General features: G+C 41.0%; 1 protein-coding gene and 11 non-coding genes across 12 annotated transcripts in view; all 12 read left to right on the forward strand.

Moving 5' to 3' along the window:
• The first annotated feature begins 74 nt into the window (after positions 1-74).
• trnaq-uug (transfer RNA glutamine (anticodon UUG)) lies at positions 75-146 on the forward strand. The gene has a single exon. It is a non-coding gene; the product is annotated as a tRNA-Gln (tRNA).
• Positions 147-342: 196 nt separating this feature from the next.
• trnaq-uug (transfer RNA glutamine (anticodon UUG)) lies at positions 343-413 on the forward strand. Its single transcript has one exon. It is a non-coding gene; the product is annotated as a tRNA-Gln (tRNA).
• A 403-nt stretch (positions 414-816) lies between these two features.
• Positions 817-888, forward strand: trnaq-uug (transfer RNA glutamine (anticodon UUG)). Its single transcript has one exon. It is a non-coding gene; the product is annotated as a tRNA-Gln (tRNA).
• Positions 889-1581: 693 nt separating this feature from the next.
• trnaq-uug (transfer RNA glutamine (anticodon UUG)) lies at positions 1582-1653 on the forward strand. Its single transcript has one exon. It is a non-coding gene; the product is annotated as a tRNA-Gln (tRNA).
• A 1330-nt stretch (positions 1654-2983) lies between these two features.
• trnaq-uug (transfer RNA glutamine (anticodon UUG)) lies at positions 2984-3055 on the forward strand. The gene has a single exon. It is a non-coding gene; the product is annotated as a tRNA-Gln (tRNA).
• Positions 3056-3745: 690 nt separating this feature from the next.
• On the forward strand, positions 3746-3817 carry trnaq-uug (transfer RNA glutamine (anticodon UUG)). The gene has a single exon. It is a non-coding gene; the product is annotated as a tRNA-Gln (tRNA).
• A 739-nt stretch (positions 3818-4556) lies between these two features.
• On the forward strand, positions 4557-4628 carry trnaq-uug (transfer RNA glutamine (anticodon UUG)). The gene has a single exon. It is a non-coding gene; the product is annotated as a tRNA-Gln (tRNA).
• Positions 4629-5031: 403 nt separating this feature from the next.
• On the forward strand, positions 5032-5103 carry trnaq-uug (transfer RNA glutamine (anticodon UUG)). The gene has a single exon. It is a non-coding gene; the product is annotated as a tRNA-Gln (tRNA).
• A 342-nt stretch (positions 5104-5445) lies between these two features.
• trnaq-uug (transfer RNA glutamine (anticodon UUG)) lies at positions 5446-5517 on the forward strand. Its single transcript has one exon. It is a non-coding gene; the product is annotated as a tRNA-Gln (tRNA).
• A 403-nt stretch (positions 5518-5920) lies between these two features.
• trnaq-uug (transfer RNA glutamine (anticodon UUG)) lies at positions 5921-5992 on the forward strand. Its single transcript has one exon. It is a non-coding gene; the product is annotated as a tRNA-Gln (tRNA).
• Positions 5993-6853: 861 nt separating this feature from the next.
• On the forward strand, positions 6854-6925 carry trnaq-uug (transfer RNA glutamine (anticodon UUG)). The gene has a single exon. It is a non-coding gene; the product is annotated as a tRNA-Gln (tRNA).
• Positions 6926-8425: 1500 nt separating this feature from the next.
• Positions 8426-26265, forward strand: part of LOC116694542 (uncharacterized) — a 73181-nt gene continuing 55341 nt past the window's right edge. Inside the window, exon 1 of the mRNA XM_032524290.1 lies at positions 8426-8649. The gene's annotated coding sequence lies outside the window, so the exon portion shown is untranslated. The remainder of the gene's footprint in view (positions 8650-26265) is intronic.

Below are 26265 nucleotides of genomic sequence, written 5' to 3' on the forward strand. Positions count from 1 at the left end.
TTACCTGTAGCATAGCAAGATGTGCTTCAGCTGGGATACATTTTCAGCTTATAAACATCTTTCGCCATTATTCAGGTTCCATGGTGTAATGGTCAGCACTCTGGACTTTGAATCCAGTGATCCGAGTTCAAGTCTCGGTGGAACCTTAGTTCAGCATCAAAGACAGAAGACTTCCATGGTACGATACCTAGTATAATCCAGATCAGCAAAGGAATTTGGGTTGTGTGATTTGCCGTGCTACCTGTAAATACTGCATGGCACATAAGAGGAGACTAAGGCCAATCTTTTGTTAAATATTGACAACTTTACCTGTGCTTTCACCCAGTACACCAGCTTCCTCCAGGTTCATGGTGTAATGGTCAGCACTCTGGACTTTGAATCCAGTGATCCGAGTTCAAGTCTCGGTGGAACCTTAATTATGCATCGAAGATGGAAGACTTCCCTGGTGCAATACCTAGGATATCCCAGTTCGGATGAGCGTTTTGTGATTGGATCATAAACTTCTTACACATATTTACATTTATTTAAGTGAGGGATACCTTCTGCAGCTTGTCTTTTGTTGATAAAATGAAGGCTGTTTCAAGCAAATCCTCTAAAAGATGTGATTAAACCGGCCACTTGAATCATTAGTTCTTAACAGAATAAGTAAAAAGTGTGATTCTTCTAAATTATAAACTAAGCATATTAGTTTAAATTTAACATAAGGTTGAAGCATTGTGTGACTTTGCAATTGAGATTTATTTTAGCTCACTGCTTCTAGGAGACTTCAAATATTGACTTTACCTGTGTTCTCACCCAGTTCCCCTGACCCCTCCAGGTTCCATGGTGTAATGGTCAGCACTCTGGACTTTGAATCCAGTGATCTGAGTTCAAGTCTCGGTGGAACCTTATTTCTGCATCAAAGACAGAAGACTTTCTGGGAAAAAATACTTGGTAGTTTAGAATAGGGTTGCACAATTGATTGCAATATTGTGATTGCAATATGATATTCAAATCATGTGGGGGGGCGGGCAATATTGCTGGTGGGACTTACTTCTGTTACAGGCAAAATATATGTCAAATCTTTCTGAATAAAGTATTGTGGTGCTGCAGAGGCGTCCCGGCCTACAAATTGTATCCTACAGACTAAAGAAAACATCTTTGTTTAGTACTGATCCTCGCAAAAATCACACTACGAGTCATTTTCCATTTTTTAGATTTTAATATTTTTCAATAAAAATGAGAATAATGATACAAAAATGATAATTTTCTCAAATATTGCGAATCCTTACCCAGTCACAATATTAGTCAAAATAATCGCAATTAGATCAGTTCCTCGTATTGTGCACCCCATGTATGCAATGACACATGCACTGTCAACAAGTCCAGTCTAACACAAAACCAGAGAACTGAATCCTACATTGACCTGTAGAACAGCAAGATGTGCTGCAGCTAGGATACATCTTCTGCTTCATTTGCCATGCTACCTGTACACATCTTTTTGTAAGTACTGCATGGCACTTAAGAGGAGACTTAGGCCCATAATTTGTTAAATATTGACAACTTTACCTGTGTTTTCACCCAGTACACCAGCTTCCTCCAGGTTCCATGGTGTAATGGTCAGCACTCTGGCCTTTGAATCCAGTGATCCGAGTTCAAGTCTCGGTGGAACCTTAGTTCTACATCAAAGACAGAAGAATTCCCTGGCATAATACCTAGGATTATAAATTCTTGCACATATTTACATTGATTAAAGTGAGGGATACCTTCTGCAGCTTTGCTTTTGTTGACAATATGAAGGCTGTGTCAAGCAAATCCTCTAAAAGATGGGATTTAACCGGCCACTTGAATCATTAGTTCTTAACAGAATACACAAAAAGCGTAATTCTTCTAAATTATAAACTAAGCATATTAGTTTAACTTTAACGTAAGCTTGAAACATTGTGTGACTTGGCAATTGAGAATTATTTTAGCTCACTGCTTCTAGGAGACTTCAAATATTGACTTTACCTGTGTTCTCACCCAGTTCCACTGACCCCTCAGGAACAATACTTGGGATCTTCCATATTAGAAATTAAAAAACAGTTTCTTTGTTTAATTGAATTAGAAAAATCCACCCACTCTTTTGCATCAATTTGACTGAGGGCTACCTTCTGCAGTTTTTTTCTGTTAGCAAAATCCAAGCCAGCAGCATTAAGCAGGTATGTAGGGCTGACACAGCTAAGCAAAGTCACTTCAGCTGCTTTCAGTCTGTGTAAAGTGGATGAAAGCACCAATCGCACGCTGTTCCTCATCACAATGGATGCAGCCTTTAACCCTCCTGCTGTCTTCGGGTCAAATTGGATCCTTTTTAAAAAATGTTCTATATCAGACATTTGGGTTTTTGGTAACCAGAACTGAATCCTATATTTACCTGTAGCATAGCAAGATGTGCTGCAGCTGGGATACATTTTCAGCTTATAAATATCCTTGTCCATTGTTCAAGTTCCATGGTGTAATGGTTAGCACTCTGGACTTTAAATCCAGTGCTCCGAGTTCAAGTCTCGGTGGAACCTTAGTTCCTCATCTAAGTCTAAACTTGTGTAAGCATTCCTGTGGTAATGGATCTATTGAGGCTTTATGCTTCAAAGACACCTGACTACTAACACATTTATGAGATGGAACATGTATGCAATGACACATGCACTGTCAACAAATCTAGTCTAATACAAAATCAGAAAACTGAATGCTACATTGACCTGTAGAACAGCAAGATGTGCTGCAGCTAGGATACATCTTCTGCTTCATTTGCCATGCTACCTGTAAACATCTTTCTCAACGGGAGTAATGAATCCATGTGAATATTGCCTGGCAAATAAGAGGAGACTTAAGCAAATAATTTGTACCAACCAAAAGCGAGAACTTGACATGAGAGAACATGATAGAACTGAGTTACCTGTGTCTAGGAAACTTCACATATTAAGAAGTTTACGTGTGTTTACAACCAGTTCACCTGGTCACTGCAGGTTCCATGGTGTAATGGTCAGCACTCTGGACTTTGAATCCAGTGATCCGAGTTCAAGTCTCGGTGGAACCTTAGTTCCTCATCTAAGTCTAAACTGGAGTAAGCATTCCAGTGGTAATGGATCTATTGAAGCTTCATCCTTCAGAGACACCTGACTTATAACATGTTCATGAGATGGAACATGTATGTCATGACACATGCACTGTCAACAAGTCTAGTCTAATACAAAACCAGAGAAGTGAATCCTACATTGACCTGTAGAATAGCAAGATGTGCTGCAGCTAGGATCCATTTTCTGCTTCATTTGCCATGCTACCTGTAAACATCTTACTCAATGGGAGTGCTGAATCCATGTGAGTACTGCCTGGCCCATAAGAGGAGACTTAAACAAATAATTTGTGAGAACATGGTAGAATTGAGCTGCCTGTGTCTTGGAGACTTCACATATTAAGAACTTTACCTGTGTTTACAACTAATTCCCCTGTCAAATCCAGGTTCCATGGTGTAATGGTCCGCACTCTGGACTTTGAATCCAGTGATTTGAGTTCAAGTCTTGGTGGAACCTTAATTCTGCGACAAACACAGAACTCTTCCCTGGTACATTACCTAGGCTATTCCAGATCAGCAAAGGAAATGCGGATTATGTGATTTGCCATGCTAGCTGTAAATACTGCATGGCACATAAGAGGAGACTAAGACCAATCATTTGTTAAATATTGACAACTTTACCTGTGTTTTCACCCAGTACACCAGCTTCCTCCAGGTTCCATGGTGTAATGGTCAGCACTCTGGACTTTGAATCCAGTGATCCGAGTTCAAGTCTCGGTGGAACCTTAATTCTGCATCAAATAAGGAAGACTTCCCTGGCACAATACTTGCAATCTTCCATATCAGAAATGGAAATACAATTTCTTTGTATGATTGAATTAGAAAAATCCCCTCACTTTTTTTCATCTATTTGACTGAGGGCTGCCTTCTGCAGTTTTTCTGTTAGCAAAATCCAAGCCAGCAGCACTAAGCAGGTATGTAGGGCTGACATAGCTAAGAAAAGTCACTTCAGCTGCTTTCAGTCTGTGTAAAGTGGATGAAAGCACCAATCACACGCTGATCATCATCACAATGGATGCAGCCTTTAACCCTCCTGTTGTCTGCGGGTCAAATTGGACCCATTTTCAAAAAGTTTCTATATCAGAAATTTGGGTTTTTGTCAACCAGAACTTAATCCTATATTTACCTGTAGCATAGCAAGATGTGCTGCAGCTGGGATACATTTTCTGCTTGTAAACATCCTTGCCCATTGTTCAGGTTCCATGGTGTAATGGTCAGGACTTTGGACTTTGAATCCAGTGATCTGAGTTCAAGTCTCGGTGGAACTTTAATTCTGCACCAAAGACAGAAGACTTCCCTGGTACAATTCCTAGTATATTCCAGATCAGCAAAGTAAATGTGGATTGTGTGATTTGCCGTGCTACCTGTAAATACTGCATGGCACATAAGAGGAGACTTAGGCCAATAATTTGTTAAATATTGACAACTTTACCTGTGTTTTCACCCAGTACACCAGCTTCCTCCAGGTTCCATGGTGTAATGGTCAGCACTCTGGACTTTGAATCCAGTGATCCGAGTTCAAGTCTCGGTGGAACCTTAATTATGCATCGAAGATGGAAGACTTCCCTGGTGCAATACCTAGGATATCCCAGTTCGGATGAGCGTTTTGTGATTGGATCATAAACTTCTTACACATATTTACATTTATTTAAGTGAGGGATACCTTCTGCAGCTTGTCTTTTGTTGATAAAATGAAGGCTGTTTCAAGCAAATCCTCTAAAAGATGTGATTAAACCGGCCACTTGAATCATTAGTTCTTAACAGAATAAGTAAAAAGTGTGATTCTTCTAAATTATAAACTAAGCATATTAGTTTAAATTTAACATAAGGTTGAAGCATTGTGTGACTTTGCAATTGAGATTTATTTTAGCTCACTGCTTCTAGGAGACTTCAAATATTGACTTTACCTGTGTTCTCACCCAGTTCCCCTGACCCCTCCAGGTTCCATGGTGTAATGGTCAGCACTCTGGACTTTGAATCCAGTGATCCGAGTTCAAGTCTCGGTGGAACCTTAGTTCTGCATCAAAGACGGAAGACTTCCCTGGCACAATACTTGGAACTTTCCATATCAGAAATTGAAATGCAGTTTCTTTGTGTGATTGAATTAGAAAAGTCCACACCCTCTTTTGCATCGATTTGTCTGAGGGCTACCGTCTGCAGTTTTTTTCTGTGAATATATTTTCCATGTGAATACTGCCTGGCACATAAGAGGAGACTTAAGCCAATAATTTGTGACAACCACAAGCAAGAACTTGGCATGATAGAACATGATAGAATTGAGCTACCTGCGTCTGGGAGACTTCACATATTGACAACTTTACCTGTGTTTCCAACCAGTTCCCCTGACCCCTCCAGGTTCCATGGTGTAATGGTCAGCACTCTGGACTTTGAATCCAGTGATCCGAGTTCGAGTCTCGGTGGAACCTTGTTTCTGCATCGTAGACAGAAGACTTTCCTAGCACAATACCTACAAAATTCCGATTTGGCTGAGCATTGTGTGATTGGATTATAAAATTCTTGCACATATTTACATTGATTTAATTGAGGGACACCTTCTGCAGCTTTGCTTTTGTTGATAAAATGAAGGCTGTTTCAAGCAAATCTTCTAAAAGATGTGATTAAACCGGCCACTTGAATCATTAGTTTTTAACAGAATGCACAAAAAGTGGGATTCTTCTAACCTGTAAACTAAGCATATTAGTTTAAATTTAACATAAGGTTGAAGCATTGTGTGACTTTGCAATTGAGATTTATTTTAGCTCACTGCTTCTAGGAGACTTCAAATATTGACTTTACCTGTGTTCTCACCCAGTTCCCCTGACCCCTCCAGGTTCCATGGTGTAATGGTCAGCACTCTGGACTTTGAATCCAGTGATCTGAGTTCAAGTCTTGGTGGAACCTTATTTCTGCATCAAAGACAGAAGACTTTTTGGGAAAAAATACTTGGTAGTTTAGAATAGGGTTGCACAATTGATTGCAATATTGTGATTGCAATATGATATTCAAATCATGTGGGGGGGGGGGGGCAATATTGCTGGTGGGACTTACTTCTGTTACAGGCAAAATATATGTCAAATCTTTCTGAATAAAGTATTGTGGTGCTGCAGAGGCGTCCCGGCCTACAAATTGTATCCTACAGACTAAAGAAAACATCTTTGTTTAGTACTGATCCTCGCAAAAATCACACTACGAGTCATTTTCCATTTTTTGGAAATGAAGGCTGTTTCAAGCAAATCCTCTAAAAGATGTGATTAAACCGGCCACTTGAATCATTAGTTTTTAACAGAATGCACAAAAAGTGGGATTCTTCTAACCTGTAAACTAAGCATATTAGTTTAAATTTCACATAAGGTTGAAACATTGTGTGACTTTGCAATTGATATTTATTTTAGCTCACTGCTTCTAGGAGACGTCGAATATTGACTTTACCTGCCTGGTGCATTAGAGGAGACTTAAGCCAATCATTTTTGCCACGGGAAAAGATTTGCAAAAAGGAAAAGCAAGAACTTGCCCTACGAGCACATTATCAATTTCAGATACCTACGTATATCTAACAACTTTACCTGTGTTCTCACCCAGTTCCCCTGACCCCTCCAGGTTCCATGGTGTAATGGTCAGCACAATACAATGGTATTGTGGATTGTGTGATTTGCCATGCTACCTGTAAATACTGCACGGCACCTAAGAGGAGACTTAGCCCAATAATTTGTTAAATATTGACAACTTTACCTGTGTTTTCACCCAGTACACCAGCTTCCTCCAGGTTCCATGGTGTAATGGTCAGCACTCTGGACTTTGAATCCAGTGATCTGAGTTCAAGTCTCGGTGGAACTTTTCTTCTGTATCAAAGACAGAAGACTTCCCTGGAACAATGCTTAGGATATTTCAGATCAGCTATGCAATTGTGTGATTTGCCATTCTACCTGTAAATACTGCATGGCACATAAGAGGAGACTTAGGCCAATAATTTGTTAAATATCGACAACTTTACCTGTGTTCTCACACAGCACAAATTGTCAAAAAAATAAATAAAATGGATGGTTCCATATCACGCTCTCCAAAGGTAAAACAAATGATTATTTTTGTTATGTAACATCTAAAAAAGATCTGATACAAGAACATTGAAAAAAACTGACGAAAATAATGGAAACGCTTTAAAAATGTGGGGAAAAAAACAACGAAAACTTCAAATAAGTGACAAAATCATATGGGGAAAAAAAGTGACAAAAACGTCTGGAAAGTTTCCAAAACATCGGGAAAGTGACAAGAATGTCAAAAAAGATGACCAAAATGTTGGGGGTTAAAGTTTTAAGTTCAAATTTTGACCCAGAAAAACCAAAAGTGGCATGGTCAAAGGGAAGGAAGACAACACAAGGGCTCCAATGAGCGCTTCTCTGCTTCAAGGTGTATTTTCCTCTTGTACCAGCAGAGGACACCCTGTCCCACAGGAGTCCAGCTGGAGACGACAGAACAATGTGTGCCTTCCAACACCCACTACCATGTGGTTCAGTATGGCAGAAACAGATTTCGTCTATGGTCCCAACCATAGACAGTTAAAGTAGTCCCGACACAGTTCTACAGTGGACTCACAGAACGTCTGCAGTACGCATGCGCTGGCTCCGGTGGTACCATGTGGTCTGGGGAACCTTTATTGTAAAACCTTTTGATAAACTACATTTGTTGTAAAACGATATTTCACCTACCCAATGTAACCAACTGACGGAAATAAAGCGAGGGGAAGTAACACAATAAAAACCTGAAACTTAACCTTCCTGTTAGAACCAGGAGCAAAGAACGTGTAAAAAGTGACAAATGTTGGAAAAAGCTTCAAAAACGCAGGAAAAGAAAGAAATCAACAAAACTTTTTTTTTTTTAAACACTGAAAAAAGTGTCCAAAAAATCGCCAAAGGTGACAAAAACTTGTTAAAAAAAAGTGACAAAAATATTTGGAAAAATGTGAGAAAAAAATAATTGGAAAAAGTGACAAAAAACTTGTTAAAAATCGACAAAAACATAACAAAAGTGACACAAAAGTGTTGAAAAAAAAACACTAAAATGTCAAAATGTCGACCCAGAAAAACACAAAGGGGAGACAACACAAGGGTTATCTAACTTTAATTATGTATTCATTTTAATTAACCCTAACCCTTCAGTCATAAACCTGTCTCTTAAAACGTAAAGTATCAAAAATTAAATGGGGGTTTCATGTTTTATATATATATATATGTATATATATATATTGATTAATATGAACAGTTTATGTGTACAACAGGTCAGTCACTCAAGCTGGTTTTATTTTGAAAAACATCACCGGATGTGAGCAGTGTACTGTTGTTGAGCTTGACGGGGACAGTCTCGTTCTCAGCATGGACCCAGCGCAGTGTGTTCCCAACCAGCGCCCAGCAGCCTGACCACGAACACGGATCCGGACGGGATGGGACCGCTGCTGCGGGCGCCGGTCATGTAGAGAGAGGACCGAGATGCGTCAGAGAGTCCCGGGACTTATCCGAGCGGAGTTAGAAGACAAAAGATCTGGGGTCTGACCTCGGGGCAACAAGGTAAGAAAAGCAGCGTTTGCTGCCTGCTCTCGGCTTCGTGTTGTTGGGAAGTTTCTCCAACGAGGCAGCCCGGTGGAGCGTTCCTTCTCCGGGCACAGTTCTTCATTCTGCACCGCTGCAGCTCCAAGTGTGTGTTAATGTGTGTTAATGTGTGTTTTGTGTGTGTGTGTGTGTGTGTGTGTATGTGTGTGTGTGTGTGTGTGTGTGTTGGTGTGTGTGTGTGTGTGGTGTGTGTGTGTGTGGTGTGTGTGTGTGTGTGTTGTGCCTACAGCTAGGATTTTAGCCACATTAATGGACGTACATGGCCCTATACTAACCTATGGCGTCACTGGAACAGCTTTAACATTCATTTGATCTTTTTATTATTTTATTACTTGAGAATGATTTTCAAGTGAACAGTTGCAAGAAAGTCTCTTTTCTTTGTGATTTTTTTAGTGGTGGATAAGCTGATGTGGAGGAGGAGGAGAGGAGGAGGAGGAGGAGGGGGATGATAATAATAATGCATATTTTATTTATCCCGCAAGGGGAAATTACAATTTTACACTCTGTTGTTGCTGAATTACACACACACGCTCAGTACTTATACATGCACTAATGGAGAGATGTCATAATGGGGGGGCTGCCCATGGAAAGTTGCCTTTCTTTGTGATTTTTTTTTTAGTGGTGGATAAGATGTTGTGGAGGAGGATAATAATAATGTAGACTTTATTAATCCAGCAAGGGGAAATTACAATTTTACTCTCTGTTGTTGAACTACACACACATGCTCAGTACCTGTACATGCACTAAATGGAGAGATGTCAGAGTGAGGGGGGGGGGGTCGGGGGCCATGGAAAGGCGCCCCGAGCAGTTGAGAGTTCAGTGCCTTGCTCAAGAGCACCGTGGCAGTGCCCAGGAGGTGAACTCTCCAGCTACCAGTCCACCTCCATACTTTGGTCCGTATGGGGACTTTAACCCCCCGGTTCCCATAACCCAACTCCCTACTAACAGAGCTACTGCCCCCCCCCCCATAATGATAATGATAAAGCAGATGCAGCTATATTCCAGCAGTGTGAGCCAGGCTGCTCTCAGCTGCTTACATGGGTCTCCTCGTCTGACTCGAGGACATATGTCTTCATCAGTGGTGTCTCAGCTCTCTGCTCTGTCCCAGACTGTGGGGACAGTCCTCTGAATGGGAGAGTTTGAAGGAGTCTGGCTGAATGTGAGCAGAGACGTACTGTAGGAAATCGTGTTTAACCCCTGTGTTGTCTGCCCGTCACAATCGAAAATCAACACTTTTGTTGATACTTTTATCAATGTTTTTAACTTTTTCTTATGTTTTTGTCCCTTTTTTCAACACCTTTTGTTGCTTTTTTTTCCAATGTTTGTCCCTTTTTTTTGACATCTTCAACAACGTATTACTTTAGTTTTACAGTTATTTTTTGAATTTATGTTCAATGAACCTCATTTTTAGGAAATTATACCTAATGTTTGAGTTAGAAAAGCAGAAATTAGGAATTATTTAGGCTAAACTTAAAGAAATGGATGTTGATGATAATCACAGACTGGAATATGTCAACTTTTACTCAATACTATTTCAAAACCACCTCAATTTTTTTCCAAATGCTATAAAATTGAATAGGACGCCCCGAAATTAATGAAAGTAGAGATTTGTACTTGCCAAAAAGCGTTGGGTGGAATCAGTCATGTTATTTTGGGTAGTTAAAAAGAACATTGATATAGGAAAACGGGTCAATTTAGTGTCGGCGTTGGCCACCATTCAACACACACACACACACACACACACACACAGACTGATTACGTACTGTACCTACAAAATAAAACATACAGAGTGCGTGGATCAGGAAGTCCACAGTAGTGAGATTATTTTAGATACACAGGGCACATTGTTGCTTAAGAACATAGGGGATCGAACTGCAGAGCCCACTCTACCCACTAGGCATGTTGCACCTCTTCTTAATTCTGATATCAGGCTGAGGACACCCTGTCCCATAGGAGTCCAGCTGGAGACAACAGAACAATGTGTGCCTTCCAACACCCACTACCATGTGGTTCAGTATGGCAGAAACAGATTTCGTCTATGGTCCTCTGCTCTACAGGTCACCGGCCAAAATCGCAGCTTACTATTAAAGTCAATGCTGACTTTGAGTTATGACGAGCTAAAACAGTTCTCTTAAGATAATGTAACCTTTGGGTGCATGGGAACATCAAATATGGCTGAAAATATGTTCTCTAATGGAAGTCCTTTTATATATATATATATATTTTTTTTTTTTCTATGGCGAGATTTGTAAAATCCAATAAAATGAGGGAAAGAGAGAGAAAAGATGATTACAATTCTTCTTTTTGAAAGTTCATATTTAATTTGTACAACAGATTTTTGGGGCCTTTTTTTGAGACGTCCCCAAAATGCCTGATGTTGCAGGAGCTTTTGTCAAAAATTGCAATAAAAGTTGCAATGTTTTTTGTATGTTTGTTGCAATGAAGTTGCGGGAGACAGAGAAAGTTGCAAAAAACTGCGTTTTTTTTTTGTCTAGTTCTTAAAAATGGAGGAGAATAAAAATGACTCTAGGCTGAGTTTTCCTAGCACCTTACCAATAAGGCTGAGGATGCTCCAAATGGCTGGTGGATTTAAGCCAAAAAAATAATAATTTATTGAATGAATCAAATTTGAACATAAGTGTCAGTAGCTTCTTTACCTTGTTAGTTAGTTTCCTATCCTGGCCTGGGACACATACAGTTTGATAACGTTCTTATTGGACTTTATCTTATCATTGCACTTACAATAACGAGGGTAGCTGTCCTCAAGTTAACTCATCCTGTACGTCTCATCTCTGGTTTTTCTCTGGGGGGGGGGGGGGGGGGGGTGCCGCTGCAGAGAGCTGACAAGATTTAAGCAAGATCAGAGTGAAAAAATTGTTACAGTGAAAAATCGTTACAGTGTACCTTGATGTTAAAATGAACACAGGTTGGCAGGACGGTTTGACATGTTTTGCTGTACTTTTTGTTGGTGAATGTGAGATATTCAAGTCACGCGCGTCTCGTCTTAATATCAGAAACAAGGAAATGAATTTGGCCGCTTGTACCCTGGATCTGGTTCTTTGGGTCATGACCCTTCATGACCGTAGGTGAGGGTAGGAACAAACCCTGACCGGTAGATCCAGAGCTTTGCCTTCTTCCTCAGCTCTCTTTTCATCACATCGGAGCGTAAATTGAATGTATTACCCCCCCCCCCCCCCCCGCTGCGCCGATTCTCCGACCAATCTCCCGCTCCGCTGTCCCTTCACTTGCAAACCAGACCCCAAGGGATTTTAAGTCCTTCATTTGGGGTCATTCCCTACCTGAAGAAGGCACTCCATCGGTTTCCTACTGAGAATCATGGCCTCAGATTTAGAGGTGTGATATCAATCAATCAAACTTTATTTCTAAAGCACATTTAAAAACAACCAGGTTGACCAAAGTGCTTTACATAGACATGGAACATTAAATAGACAGAATACAACACCAGACAAATACAACATACAGTTCTCATGCTGGATTAAAAGCCAGGGAATACAAATGTGTTAATCATATGATATATGTATGATTAACATGGGAATAATATGTTTATGCAAAGAAGGGGATCATAACAAAGAAACGTCCATGTCATTTTCAAAGGCCTCCTAGTGGGGAATAGCAATGTAAAAACCCAGATGGAAAGGTTTGGGGCAAGAAGTCCCAGCTTAACAATGGCTGGGATTAAAGAGCAACACATTAAAATGAATTTGATTGGCAAAACAAGTTTTTTAACAAGCCTACACATCTATATTTTAAAGATCTGATCTAGAGATGTTCGCCAGGGCTGAAAACAAAGCCGTAAATCCAGAAAAGGAAACGGGCAAGGCGTGATATATCGGCAAATCACAGACAGTTCTCTCAGCCTGGTGACAGAGAGGAGTTGCACATCTGTTCCTTCTCACTCCAGCTGTTTCCTTTTCTGTCTCTCTGTACAGTTTGGCTGCTTGGTCAGCATGGTCCCAATTCCATTCATACCAGCTTTTCCTGATCCAGAGGCAAAGAGAAGGGATTGGTTATTAATATCAAGACAGCCAGCAATCCAGCCAACCAGCATCTCCTCCAGACAGACAGAAACGGTCTATTATTAATTATTATTACCGTATTGATAAGTGCTCTGTGGATTTTACATCCACATTGTGTTTATCTTTGAGGTGTAATAAACCTGTAACTGTTGAGATTATGACTACACATCAAATCAATATTTGGTAACAACCTAAATGTCTGTAGTGAATGTTAAGAACCAAAACAAGGCATTGAATGTCTGCTTATTAGTCTTGTTTAATATTTTTTATAGTAGTTTGGCTCCCTTTCCTACTTAAAAAAAAAAGGCCTGTAAAAAACATTAATATTTAAGTAAGATATTAAAGACATTTTTGGGCCAATGTCATTATAAAATATAGTGTTTTCATTAAGGCTTGGCAATATATCGCTGTTATATCAATATATGAGAGTAGATATCGTCTTAGATATTGAATGTTTAATGATATTGCCTAATGAATGACATTGGAAGTGTTGTCTTTTCCTGGTATAAAATCTCATTATGTTAAAGTAGAGCTGGGCGATATGGAGAAAATCAAATATCACAACATATTTGACCAAATACCTGAATATCAACACGGCAACAATATTGTCGAGTTGACTATTGGTGCTTTCACAAGATATTTGCACGTAGCTGACAACAGCCCGAGACATGCAGTTACCGTTAGCCCCCAGCCAGCTAGCAGCCAGCGCTATCATTACAGCAACCCGAACCCCGGACAGAACTTAACTCCGGCGCTGGGTGCTAACGACGCTAACGGCAGTTCAATGAAGTGTCGGGAGACGGACCACATCCGACCCAGGCACCCAAATCAGAACAGCGTCTATCCATAGCGTTAGCTACGTCTCCGTTAGCGCTACCGGTGTTCAGGCAGAAAATGTCCTCCCTGCCAAATTCCCCCCCAACGTTTAGCTGTCTTTACAGAGCTCCCACTGGTTAACACGAGGAGAGGAAGGGCGACCCGGGAAAACCATCTGAGCAGTTTGCAGTAGAAACCTTGATATCCTCAGCTCTTCAGTTTCCCATTGCAAGTCAACAGAAGGGACTGCGAGTGTTTTCTTGGCGTCCATGTTGCACGGTCTCCCCTCTGCTGACTAAAAGCAGTTTCTCAGAGGCTGGCTGGGTTTTCGGACTGTTTCACATCAAGTGTGGAAATCTGGGAATGCGAAAAATGGGTAGGTATGTTGAGAGAGAGAGAGAGAGAGAGGAACGAGTGCTGTGGTGAGGACAGAAGACATTTCCTGTAAAGAATCCTCATGACCACCGGGACATTTAAACCGAGAACATGGGTTTCCGTTGTGCGGACAAGGGACCCTCTCGTGTCCCTCAGGTCAAAGTGACCCGTGACTTATTTGTTTGTTTTTTTAAATAATTCTGAAATAAAATTTTACTTCATAATCTATTAACAAATCTTGTCTTTATCTCAATTTCAAACAATTAAGATAACATATATGTTTAGGGAATGCAATCAGTCTCTACTAGAACATAATTAAAAGTGGAAGTGGGGTTCATTTTTTGTCATATGGTTATAATTCATGTTAAAAATCCGCTATGGAAGAAACAAAAGTGGTCGTATCTAGAATAATTTTCTGAATTGAGTCAGGAATATGTGTTTATCACAGAAAATATAAGATTAGATTCAGATTAGATTCAACTTTATTGTCATTAAACAGGTACAGGTACAAGGCAACGAAATGCAGTTTAGGTCTAACCAGAAGTGAAATAGCAGTAAGTGCAGGATATACACTGGTTTCATAAGTGCAAGACATGGATATGTACTGAATAAACATAGAGATGAATACTATTAAAGGTAATGCCGGTGATTTTCAGGTAGTACAAATGTATATTTTGTACCATTTTTCGTCTTGTACAAATTTGAAATGGATCAATTTGACCCGAATACCAAGGGATAAACATTATGAATTATGGCTGTAGCAGGTTTGTGTATCCGTCACGGTACGGGGGTCACGGTACGGGGGTCACGGTCCGATGCACGCTGCCGCACGCAGAGTCCACGGTATGTAGATTGATGCACGTAACATGGAAGCACATTTAACAAGTGCGCCCGTAAACTTTTAGCTTTGTTAGCAACATGTGCTGAGGTTAGCACAACACGCAGATTGGCAACGCAGATGAAAACGGCGGAGCCGGAGGAGCCGTCTGTGGGTCCCCGGTCAGCTCCAACAGAGAGACAATTGTGTAGAAGACCGTTAGTGAGAACATGTTGGCTGTCTAACACTATTTTTAGCTCTCCTATCATCTCCCAGGCTCTTGAAAAAGCCGAAATATACACAACCCAGTGAAAGTACACACCCTGGTTTCTCCTGTGTTTCTCTGGCCTGGAGTTGTCTGCGTGACACGCAGTGGTATGCGGGGGCTAACCAGAGCTGGATGTTTTACTGTTGAGTCATACTCTGTCTCTCGCTCTGCAACCCTGTCCTCTGAGCCCTGCTTCTCTCTTTGGAACTTGTTGATCTTCTTGAAGTTGTTATGCACTCACAACAGGAGTCTACATGACTTCACTCATATTAGAGCTGTGTGTCGGCAACAATCTGACTAGACTGTACGTATCATGATGAGCACAGCAATATATATGGATTTAAAAAAAAAAAATAGTTTTAAGAAAACTGTCCGAGTATACAGTAGGGGTGGGAATCACCAGACACCTCCCAATATATCATCACGATTCTTATGCCACAATACAATATTATTGTGATTTTAAGTACATTGCAATATTCTGTGATATAAAGGTGGAGAACATGAGGTGGTCAGATGTAATGTGATAAAGTAGATGAACAGCCTATATGTGTTTATGTATGTCATTATTTTATGTATGTCTTATTAGATCATGTGTGTGTATATATATATATACAAAACTTAATATTTTTTACTTTTGGCCATTTTTGTGCATTTCTTTCTGCACTCTTGCCTAAACTCGAGGTCGTCGTCCATTATCCCGTCCTCTTTCAGTCACTCTGTTTTCTGATTTGAAAATGTCCGGAGACAGGAACTTTTAAATAAAAGTTCATCAGAACTGAGCATCGACTCGTTCTAGAGAGAATCACGATGCATCTAAGAATCGATTTTTTTCCCCCACCCCTAGTGTATATGGTGTTAATGTTGGAAATCAATGCACATTATTTTACATAAATCCAGAGAAGCCATGTCAAAGCAGTTTGCTGATTGAAGACTGGGTAATTGGAAGAAATGACTTTATGTACGGGGCATTCCAAAGTCTGGGGCATTAGCTTATTATTAGCTTTTTTTTCTCCAGTCAGGAGGTTGTCCCCCCACGGTCTCAGTCTGGGCTCCAGCTTTGAGGGCCGTATAATATTAGGAGCCGGGCAGCACTGCAGTTAATGAGCAATAGTACATTAATACTAAGACTCAGTGGCAGACAAAGAAGATAAAGTAGGAGTAATGTGCCCGTCAGTGTTAGAGGAATAGAGAGATTTACAGTAGTCATGAGGAGATAATCAGATTATCAGTGGTGGGTCACTCACTGAGGTTCGGGGCTTTTCAGTTGAGAGAAACACGATTGGAACTGTTAGTCAACCTGCTCCTTGACCCTCAAATCCAAATCAAAGACAACTTTTGCAGGGTCTCGTATCGGCAGGTCGGACTGGGCCGTATAATTTGAGTTTGAATGAATAACATCTGTGGACCAAAACCACAACTTTCAGTCTTGCCGTGTTTAAATGGAAACTTAACGCTACTTTAGGGGACAGGTAGTTCATGGTGGGGATGCCTTGGTGAGGACATCTTCGCACTGGTTAATAAATAAATGATTTGTTACAGATTACACATTTATGAGAAGAGATATTCCTCAATTGTGTGCATGTGTGTGTGTGTGAATTAGAAGTGTAGCCTCCTTATTCTGCCACGCCAAAATGAACAAAACAGGGTTTATTTCTATAAAAAAGAAGCAAAAAGACAGTGGGGGCGGTAACGTAACCGTTGTGTAATCTGTTTGCCCTGAAACGCTAGCGCCAGCCGGCTAACTCGGTTACATTTTTCAAAACAGATCTAGTTGTAGTCTTGCAAATTGTGACCCTGCAAGATCTCAAGTCTTTCAATAATATATAACTTGTCTTTAGATGTCAGATGGTGTCAGACTTTAGTCTTTCCAAAGTCTTTTCTAAGTCTATAAGTGTATGTTAGGCTTTCATTCAATTTTCAATTCAGTTTTATTTATAGTATCAGTTCATAACAAGAGTTATCTCAAGACACATAGACCACTCTATAATTAACAAGGACCCAACAGTTTTAGTAGTTCCCTCCGGAGCGAGCAACAGTGGCGAGGAAAAACTCCTTTTAGGAAGAAACCTGGGACAGACTCTTGGTAGGCGGTGTCTGATGTAAGGGGACCAGATTTCTCAGACAAAATCTGGGGACATTTTCAGCTCAGAAGCGTATATACCTCCAAAATACGTCATGTTTTTATTTCTGTAAAACTTAAAACGGGGACACTAGACCTAGAGCTGTTCTCATTAGGGGCTGAGGGAAACAAGCTACAATGGAAATTAATAGGATAATAGTCCAGCTTGTATTTATGTTCATAAAAGTGCTTGTTTTGCTACTGACAGACTCAGATTAATATTCGAAGTCTCTGAAAACATTATGGAAATGATTTCTAAGGAGGTCGACCTTTCTGTTAAAGATTAAGATCCTTTTTTAAAACATAAATGTCCGCAAATTTGCGTTCGCGAAACCCACCAGACTCCATGTAAATAATCAGTCATTTTAGCATCGTAAAATACGGCTTCTAAAACCTCTCTGAGCTCTGAGCAGCGCTGGCTCCGGCTGTCTGGAGACCATCGGCTCCATTTGGTCGGTACTTTCTCTCTTTCATTCCAATATCGGGTCTGTCAGTCACAGTGAAATCCGGGGACATTTCCGGGGACAGATCCGGCCGGGGACAGGTCACCAAAACCGGGGACTGTCCCCGGAAACCGGGGACGTCTGGTCACCCTAGTCTGACGGGGCCGGTTGGGGTTGAGATGAAGAGTGGCAATAACAGTCCCAGTAAAAGATAATGGAACAGTGACTAAAAAAAAAAAGCGGCGTGCCTGTTGTTTTGTATCCGGTCTAGCTGGGTCCGGTGTGGTGTTGTAGTTTTTCTAACGGGACTAGTTGTTGCAACAGCATGTGAAAAAAACTACAAAGTATGCTAGGCCGAAACGAACGTTAAGCTCACGATAAAACAATTGACGGCGTTAAAATGGGTTTGCGTTAACGCTGTTAACGCATTTAACTGACAACACTAGTTTTAATCCAATGCAGCTTTTGTGAAGCTGTGTCCCATTTCCATGCACATCAAATCTGCACATACACGCTAATGTTGGTTTAAAAAGGGCAGAGAGAGAGAGAGAGAGAGAGAGAGAGAGAGAGAGAGAGAGAGGTATCAAAAATCCACTTAAGATGAAAACCTCTTGTCGAATTCCACAGTGCAAAAGAACTGGACTTTTTCATGGTGTCTCACCATTTTAGTGCTGTTGAAAGTTTTCCATCGAAGCCTTCTTTGTGAAGGAGAAGAGTTAGCACCGTCAGCAGCTATCTTTAATCACAGGGATAACTGCGTGGCCTCGCAGGGCTGCTGGGAGATCTGATGAGTCGTATCCTACAGCACTACCACTAATCACACCCCTGTGGAATTTGGTGTGTGCGTGTGCGTGCATGCATGTGTGCAACAGTAATTGCCTGGCACCTACTGTAAACACTCTTTCTGTCGGTGTGAAGGCTGTTGCGCTTGATTGGCAGCTTTCAGCCGACCGGAGCGGCGGCTCCCACGCTTTTTATTCAATAATCTGTGAAGATACTCCGCCCGCGCCATGGTAACCAGACGTATCCAAGGTAAACACTGAGCATGATCAACACCTCCTGAGTTGAAAGCAACGGTGCACTCTAATCACACTCTGCTACAACTGTAGTGTATTTAAGGTTTGATTGAAAACTGGATCCTGCACTATGGCAACATACCAATGCAGCCTACAACATACACACATAACAACTGATTTCATCTTAATGTATTCATTTCTGCAGAAAAAAAGGCCAGGGCTGTGTCTCAAACCGCGTACTTGCACTTTTCAAACACTAAGTTTTAAGAATTTAGTATAGGTCAGGGTTTCAAAATTCTTTTTCAGTATTGTATCCCCTTTGAATTGCTTTTTAAAGCCAAGTACCCCCTAACCAGCGGAAAAAAAACTTTTTTAAACAAAAACATTTAAATGTCTAATGGGATAAAAACTTCACTTTTATGAGGTTTTTTAACATTAATATGAGTCCCCCCAGCCTGCCTATGGTCCCCCAGTGGCTAGAAATGGCGATAGGTGTAAACCGAGCCCTGGGTATCCTGCTCTGCCTTTGAGAAAATTAAAGCTCAGATGGGCCGAGCTGGAATATTGCCCCTTATGAGGTCACAAGGGGCAAGGTTACCTCCCCTTTCTTTGCTTTGCCCGCCCAGAGAATTTGGCCCACCCATGAAAGAGAGACATCATGGCTTTCAAACGAGCAAATGCTAGTTGGTCAAGGCCACACCCCCAGTCTCCTCTCTTAGGGGACCACTAAGGCCTATATAAAATATACTTCAGATGCAGTATTAGGGAACCACTAAGGTCTATATACAAGAGACTTCAGATACAGTATTAGGGACCACTAAGGTCTATATAAAAGAGACTTCAGATACAGTATTAGGGACCACTAAGGTCTATATAAAAGAGACTTCAGATACAGTATTAGGGACCACTAAGGTCTATATAAAAGAGACTTCAGATACAGTATTAGGGACCACTAAGGTCTATATAAAAGAGACTTCAGATACAGTATTAGGGGACCACTAAGGTCTATATAAAAGAGACTTCAGATACAGTATTAGGGACCACTAAGGTCTATATAAAAGAGACTTCAGATACAGTATTAGGGGACCAAGAGACTTCAGATACAGTATTAGGGGACCACTAAGGTCTATATAAAAGCATCCAAAAGCACCATGGGACCTTTAAATGATACATTTCAAGTGTTTAGAATCTATCACCTAGTTTATTCAATATTAAAGTATAATTATTTTAGTAATTATGCATGACATATTTTTAAATTAGTATTTTTGCAAAACTTTCATGTACCCCCTGCAGACAAAACCCGAGAGACGGAGAGAGATGATGTCTCCTTTGTCAGCTACAGCTGCAGCCAGAGCAGCAGAGACAGCATGGCGCAGCAATAGAGGTAGTAGTAGTAGTAGTAGTAGTAGTAGTAGTAGTAGTAGTAGTAGTAGTAGTAGAGTCCGCATGGTGCAGCAGTAGTAATAGTAGTAGAGGCAGCAGTAGTAGTAGTAGTAGTAGTAGTAGTAGAGGCAGCAGTTGCAGTAGTAGTAGTAGTAGTAGTAGTAGTAGTAGAGACCGCATGGCACAGCAGTAGTAGTAGTAGTAGTAGTAGAGGCAGCAACAGCAGCAGTAGTAGTAGTAGTAGTAGTAGTAGTAGTAGTAGTAGTAGTAGTAGTAGTAGTAGAAGTAGTAGAGGCCGCATGGCGCAGTAGTAGTAGTAGTAGTAGTAGTAGTAGAAGTAGTAGAGGCCGCATGGCGTAGTAGTAGTAGTAGTAGTAGTAGTAGTAGTGGCTGTTTCAACTGTCCCCGACCTGGCTGTAACTCCATGGATTTTAAGTAAATGCACAAATATCTGTGTTACTACAATAATTTCTGGAGGTGAGACATGGAAAAGCCGTTTTAGATAGATGAAAATATATTTGGGCCCGCCAGGGAAGGAGGGGGGTGGGGGGTGGGGGGGTTGAGTTTTCACATGTTATCCTATAGATACTGACGGGCTGGGGGGGGGGTTATTTGGAGGCCCAGTAGTCTAACCCACATAAAAACCTAGTGAAACGACATATTCCACAACAGAAACATGATGTAAATGGAAAAACCTACTGTTCCACCATATCCACCATACATGACATTTCAATAACCGCTTCATACACGCTTTACAATGACGGCCATTAGTTGTTAACAGACATTCACAAAGACGTATAGCCCTGTAATCTCAAATAACACCTTTTGGAAGTACCATTCATTACAGTATATATAGTAAAATATTAAAGTTGTGGGAAACATTACACACGTCCCACTTTTGCTGTAATAACTCCTGAACGGTTTTGTTCCAAGCTGAAAATGCAGCTGTATTTGACAGATGACACGTTTAGGTTGCTAGTGACAAAATATTCGCTTTCAGTGCGATACGATCGCTTTGTAAATTACGTATTTATTATACAACTGTCCCGGCTCTCCCCCAGCAGTAGCAGAGGCCGCATGGCGCAGCAGCATGGCGTGTTGTGATAAGGTGCAGCCGGCTGCCTTGGGATGCGAGCAGTCTGGGGATGTGAGCGAGCCTGCAGCTCTGTGGCGGTTGGTTTGGATTAGCAGCTACGGCCTCCCTCTGCATCTCTCTCTCTCTCTCTCTCTCTCCCTCTCTCTCTCTGTCTCCTTCCCCGGCTCATTCCTTCCATACCAGACATAACTTCTGGCCAGCTGAGTTAGTCTGCAGCCTCTTGCTGTACTCTCTGAAAAGAACAGCCAGAGTCAGCATTCAGTTGTATAACACATAATTACAACACAGTTGTGGAAACACAGCCCCTTTCTGCTCCTCTCACCACAACCGTGTGTGTGTGTGTGTGTGTGTGTTGTGTGTGTGTGTGTGTGTGTGGTGTGTGTGGTGTGTGTGTGTGTGTGTGTGTTGTGTGTGTGTGTGTGTGTGTGTGTGTGTGTGTGTGTGGTGTGTGTGTGTGTGTGTGTGTGTTGTGTGTGTGTGGTGTGTGGTGTGTGTGTGTGTGTGTGTGCTTGCGCGCGCGCGCGCTATCTTGCTCTCCTGCTACAAACATTCACTACAGTACAAACTAGTCCAGTGACACATGGCTCGGCTTTAGAATCCATCTTCATACGCACGATATGAGCACACGCACTCATCAACAGGGGTAGAAATGAAGGCCTGTCTTCAGATAAAGCTTGCTCCCTCTGCAGTTGAGCTAAATAAAGCTCCGGACACTATTTGAGAACTTAAAGTGCCCATGTTATGCTCATGTTCAGGTTCATGATTACATTTTGAGGTTGTACCAGAATAGGTTTACATGGTTTCATTACAAAAAAAAAAATATATATATTATATATATATATATATATATATATATATATATATATATATTTGTTGTAATGCACATTGCTGCAGATCCTGTTTTCACCCTGTGTGTTTGGGTCTCTGTTTTAGCTCCAGATTGAGCCATCCGCTGCACATGCTCAGTAGCTAGGTAAGTAGCTAGATAACTCTTTCTCCAGCTTTGGTCAGTCCAAGGCAGGATTAGCTGGGAGACCTCTTCTAGACAAGGGACACTTGTGAAATACCTGTAAAACAGGGACAGATTATGGTCAACTAGTGTGTGTCGGAGCAGTGTTTTGCCATTGAGAACGAGCTAGCATGCTACGTTGAGCCACCTCGTCTCGGCTAGTGACGTAGAAAGCCGTGCAGATGTTGACCAGCTCACCCGGAGTCTGAAGGCAGAGGACATTCAGAAACCGGATTGCACTCAAAACAGCATGGATAGTTTTTTTTTGTGTATGTGTGTAGAATCATCAGAGACACAAAATAAAAAGTGTGTTTTTTTTTTCAAAATATGAGCACTTTAAGATAGTAGATCCCGTAAAATCCAACAGAACCGTCAGTGATGTGATTGGTACGTGCCATGGTGTACCTGTACCGGAGTGGGCCGGAGCCTATCCTCCGGGCAGGCCAGTCCGAGCATAGAAATGTGTTAGGCTTGTGGCGATTAGCGAGTGGATCACATATGTGTATAGATTAGATTAGATAATACTTTATTCGTCCCACAATGGGGAAATTCCCTTGTTACAGGAGCATGTTTTACAGTAAAAAAACAACAGCAAACCAACAAACAACCAATGTATAATGTAAGATATAGACATGATTTGAAGGGAGCTTGTTGCAAAATCAGAACCAAGACGTAAAATATTCTCGGCTAATTGTACATTTATGTTTTTGGTGGAGCCAGGTTGGGGGGGGGGGGGGGGGGGGGGGGTCTCTTTTCTGTGGATCTGACACCTGGCATCTCTGTTCTCCAAATGCCTGCCACTGCCTAAAACTTTGCCCCTCCATTAACCCTCGTCTTATGTTTTTGTCCCTTTTTTTGTTTTCAACACTTTTGACGCTTTTTTTCAATATTTGTCACTTTTGTTTTTCAACACTACGTAACACTAACCAATTAACTTTAGTTTCACAGTTAATTTTGGAATTCATGGTCAATGAACCTCATTTATTGGAAATTAAACCTAATGTTTGAGTTAGAAAAGCAGAAATTAGGAATTATTGAGACTAAAATGAAAGGAATGGATGTTGATGGATAATCACAGACTGGAATATGTCAACTTTTACTCAATACTATTTCAAAATCACTTCAATTTGTTTTTCAAATGCTATAAAATTGAATAAGACACCCCAAAATTAATGAAAGTAGAGATTTGTATTTGCCAAAGAGCGTTGTGTGGAATCAATCATGTTATTTTGGGTAGTGAAAAAGAACATTAACATAGGAAAACAGGCTAATTTGACCCGAGGACAACATGAGGGTTAACACATGGTCAGTGCGGGCTGTGCTGTAGTTTTCCTCCGTGGTGACAAATCAGAGTGCTACCCTCGGCGTGGTGCACCCCCTCCTCTGTGTCCAAGTTCAAATGATTTCAACTTTGACCCCGTGGCCGCTGAGCTTCGGAATGCCGGCGGCCAGAAGTAGACCTGCGTTGGGCTCTGCCTCTCAGCTGCAACATGTTGACGGCGATGGACTCGGCCATCTTAAGTGGTCGGCCTCTTATCATGACACGCTGGCTGCCCTGGAGTCTGCTTAGCTTCCAGATGCCAACACACACACACACACATACACACGCATACACACACACACACACAGACAGAGAGTTGGTCTGTGCCCATGTGTGGTAAAGCTCCCAGCAGCTTCCTGTCGGGGGGGGCAGAGTTCAGTTCTGGGGTCACTCCGTCATGACGGAACAGTTGAGACAGAGCTCCGGTCTATTTATAGCATTCCGGCTCAGAATGCATCTGGAGTGTCTCTGTTCAAACAGCCCTAGCAGACGGTAGGAAGGCTGAATGCTGGGGGCCGTCACCTCTGGGTGCTCTCTGCCACTCTCCCCTCGCTGTAATGTCACGCAGAGCCAGATCACTGCTGGGCTGATACACATACTCCAGAATACATGTCATGGAAATGACTATAACCCTTGTGTCAACAATTTGTGATGCTTTTTTAATCGATTTCATCGACATTTTTGTCCCTTTTTTTTTCAACACTTTTGACACTTGTTTTCAATGTTTGTCAAGGGGGGGGGGGGGGATTTTCCGCTCTTTTCTGTGGCCTGAACCGGGGGATCTCTGTTTCCAAAAGCCCCACTGCCTAAAAAATTTTCCCCCCCTTAACCCCTTTTCCCTTGTCTTTCGTCAAAATTTTAAATGTAACACTTTTTTTTGTGATTTATGATGTTTTTAACTTTTTTTAAATTTTTTGTCCCTTTTTCAACACTTTTTTTACATTTTTTTTAATGTTTGTCACTTTTTTTGACCTTTTTTCTCTACTGAAATAACCTTAACTTTAGTTTCACAGTTTTTTTTTGGAATTTATGGTCAATGAACCTCATTTCAGAAATTAAACCTAATGTTTGAGTTAGAAAAAGGCAAAATGAGGAATTATTCAGACTAAAATTAAAGGATGGATGTTGATGGATAATCACAGACTGGAATATGTCAACTTTTACTCAATACTATTTCAAAAACACTTCAATTGTTTTTCAAATGCTATAGAATTGAATAAGACGCCCCAAAATGAACGAAAGTAGAGATTTGTTCCTGCCAAAGAGCGTTGGGTGGAACCAATCATGGTATTTGGGGGAATTAAAAAGAACATTGATATAGGAAAACGGGTGAATTTGACCCGAGGACAACATGAGGGTTAAATAAAAAGACTGTGTTATGTTTCCATATATGACCCCCCCCCCCCAGGAACAGCATCTGAATGCTGTGGCTCCTCTGGCCCAGCGTGAGCTCATGTTTGTGAAGATACAATCTGACACCTCTCCTCTTTCTCTTGTATCGCTTCCTGTCCTTCTCTCGCTCTTCTCAACTTCCTAAGTGTCCGGATCCCAAGAGACTGAAAGGTCGGGAGAGTTCTGGTGAAGGCGTTTGGCTTTTCTCTGGAAAACGTTTCGAATGAGCTGCGTTCGTACACGTCTGGACTGCGGCCTCTGATGGTTGTCGTTTGAATCTCTTAGATTATTAAGATAGATTTGTTTCTTTAATACATGCAAGAAAAGGAATGGTCTGAGCATTTTACGAGAGAAAAAAATATTTGAGAGAAAAAGTTTTCATACCACGAGAGCAAGAAATCGCATAGAGAGAGAATTTCTTTTCCCAACATGTATTTTTGAGGTTAAAAAAGTATATTTTGAGACATTATTTTCTCAGAAATAATTTTAAAAATTTCAAATTTATATATATATACTTTTTTTTAGTCTCAAATCTTAGTATTTATACTTTCATTAGTCTCAAATATTATTTTTTTGCGTATGACATTCTTTTCTCTCAAAGATGTTTTTTTTCTCTCATGAATTATTATCGGCCGATATTAGGCATTTCCTGAACTATTGGTATTCTCATTCATAATGTCTAATTTTAACATTTTTAACACACAAAAAAAAAAACGGACGGTCAACACGTTATGAGTGTTGGCGTTGCATAGTCTGTCCACCAGAGGACGCTCTACAACGTCCCTGTTAGTGATGGCGTTGCATAGTCTGTCCACCAGAGGACGCTCTACAACGTCCCTGTTAGTGATGGCGTTGCATAGTCTGTCCACCAGAGGACGCTCTACAACGTCCCTGTTAGTGGTGGCGTTGCATAGTCTGTCCACCAGAGGACGCTCTACAACGTCCCTGTTAGTGGTGGCGTTGCATAGTCTGTCCACCAGAGGACGCTCTACAACGTCCCTGTTAGTGATGGTGTTGCATAGTCTGTCCACCAGAGGACGCTCTACAACGTCCCTGTTAGTGATGGCGTTGCATAGTCTGTCCACCAGAGGACGCTCTACAACGTCCCTGTTGGCAACACAGATTTTTTTTTGTCAGTGTTTTTTTCTTCAAAGGACTTTAAGTTTCTTTTCTTAAGTTTGTATTTTTATACTTTTTTTTTTATCAGAACTTTAATATATTGATGTTTTGCTGTTCTGTTGTGACGATAAAACAAATTGCTATCGTATTATTTTAGTGAGGACTCCTAAGTAACTACAAATAACTAATAACTAACTAATGGAAATCTTTTTATGTTTTGTAACGTGTTTTGGGATATAAAAAAAAACAAAACATATATCATCTGATATATCGGCATATCGTATTTTTAAATAACCTAATATTCGTATCAGTATCAGCCTTAGAAATCCTTTAGTGGCTCGGGCTCCATTCATAATTGTATTT

This window comes from Etheostoma spectabile, chromosome 8, assembly GCF_008692095.1.
Source record: "Etheostoma spectabile isolate EspeVRDwgs_2016 chromosome 8, UIUC_Espe_1.0, whole genome shotgun sequence".
Classification (NCBI taxonomy): Eukaryota; Metazoa; Chordata; class Actinopteri; order Perciformes; family Percidae; genus Etheostoma; species Etheostoma spectabile.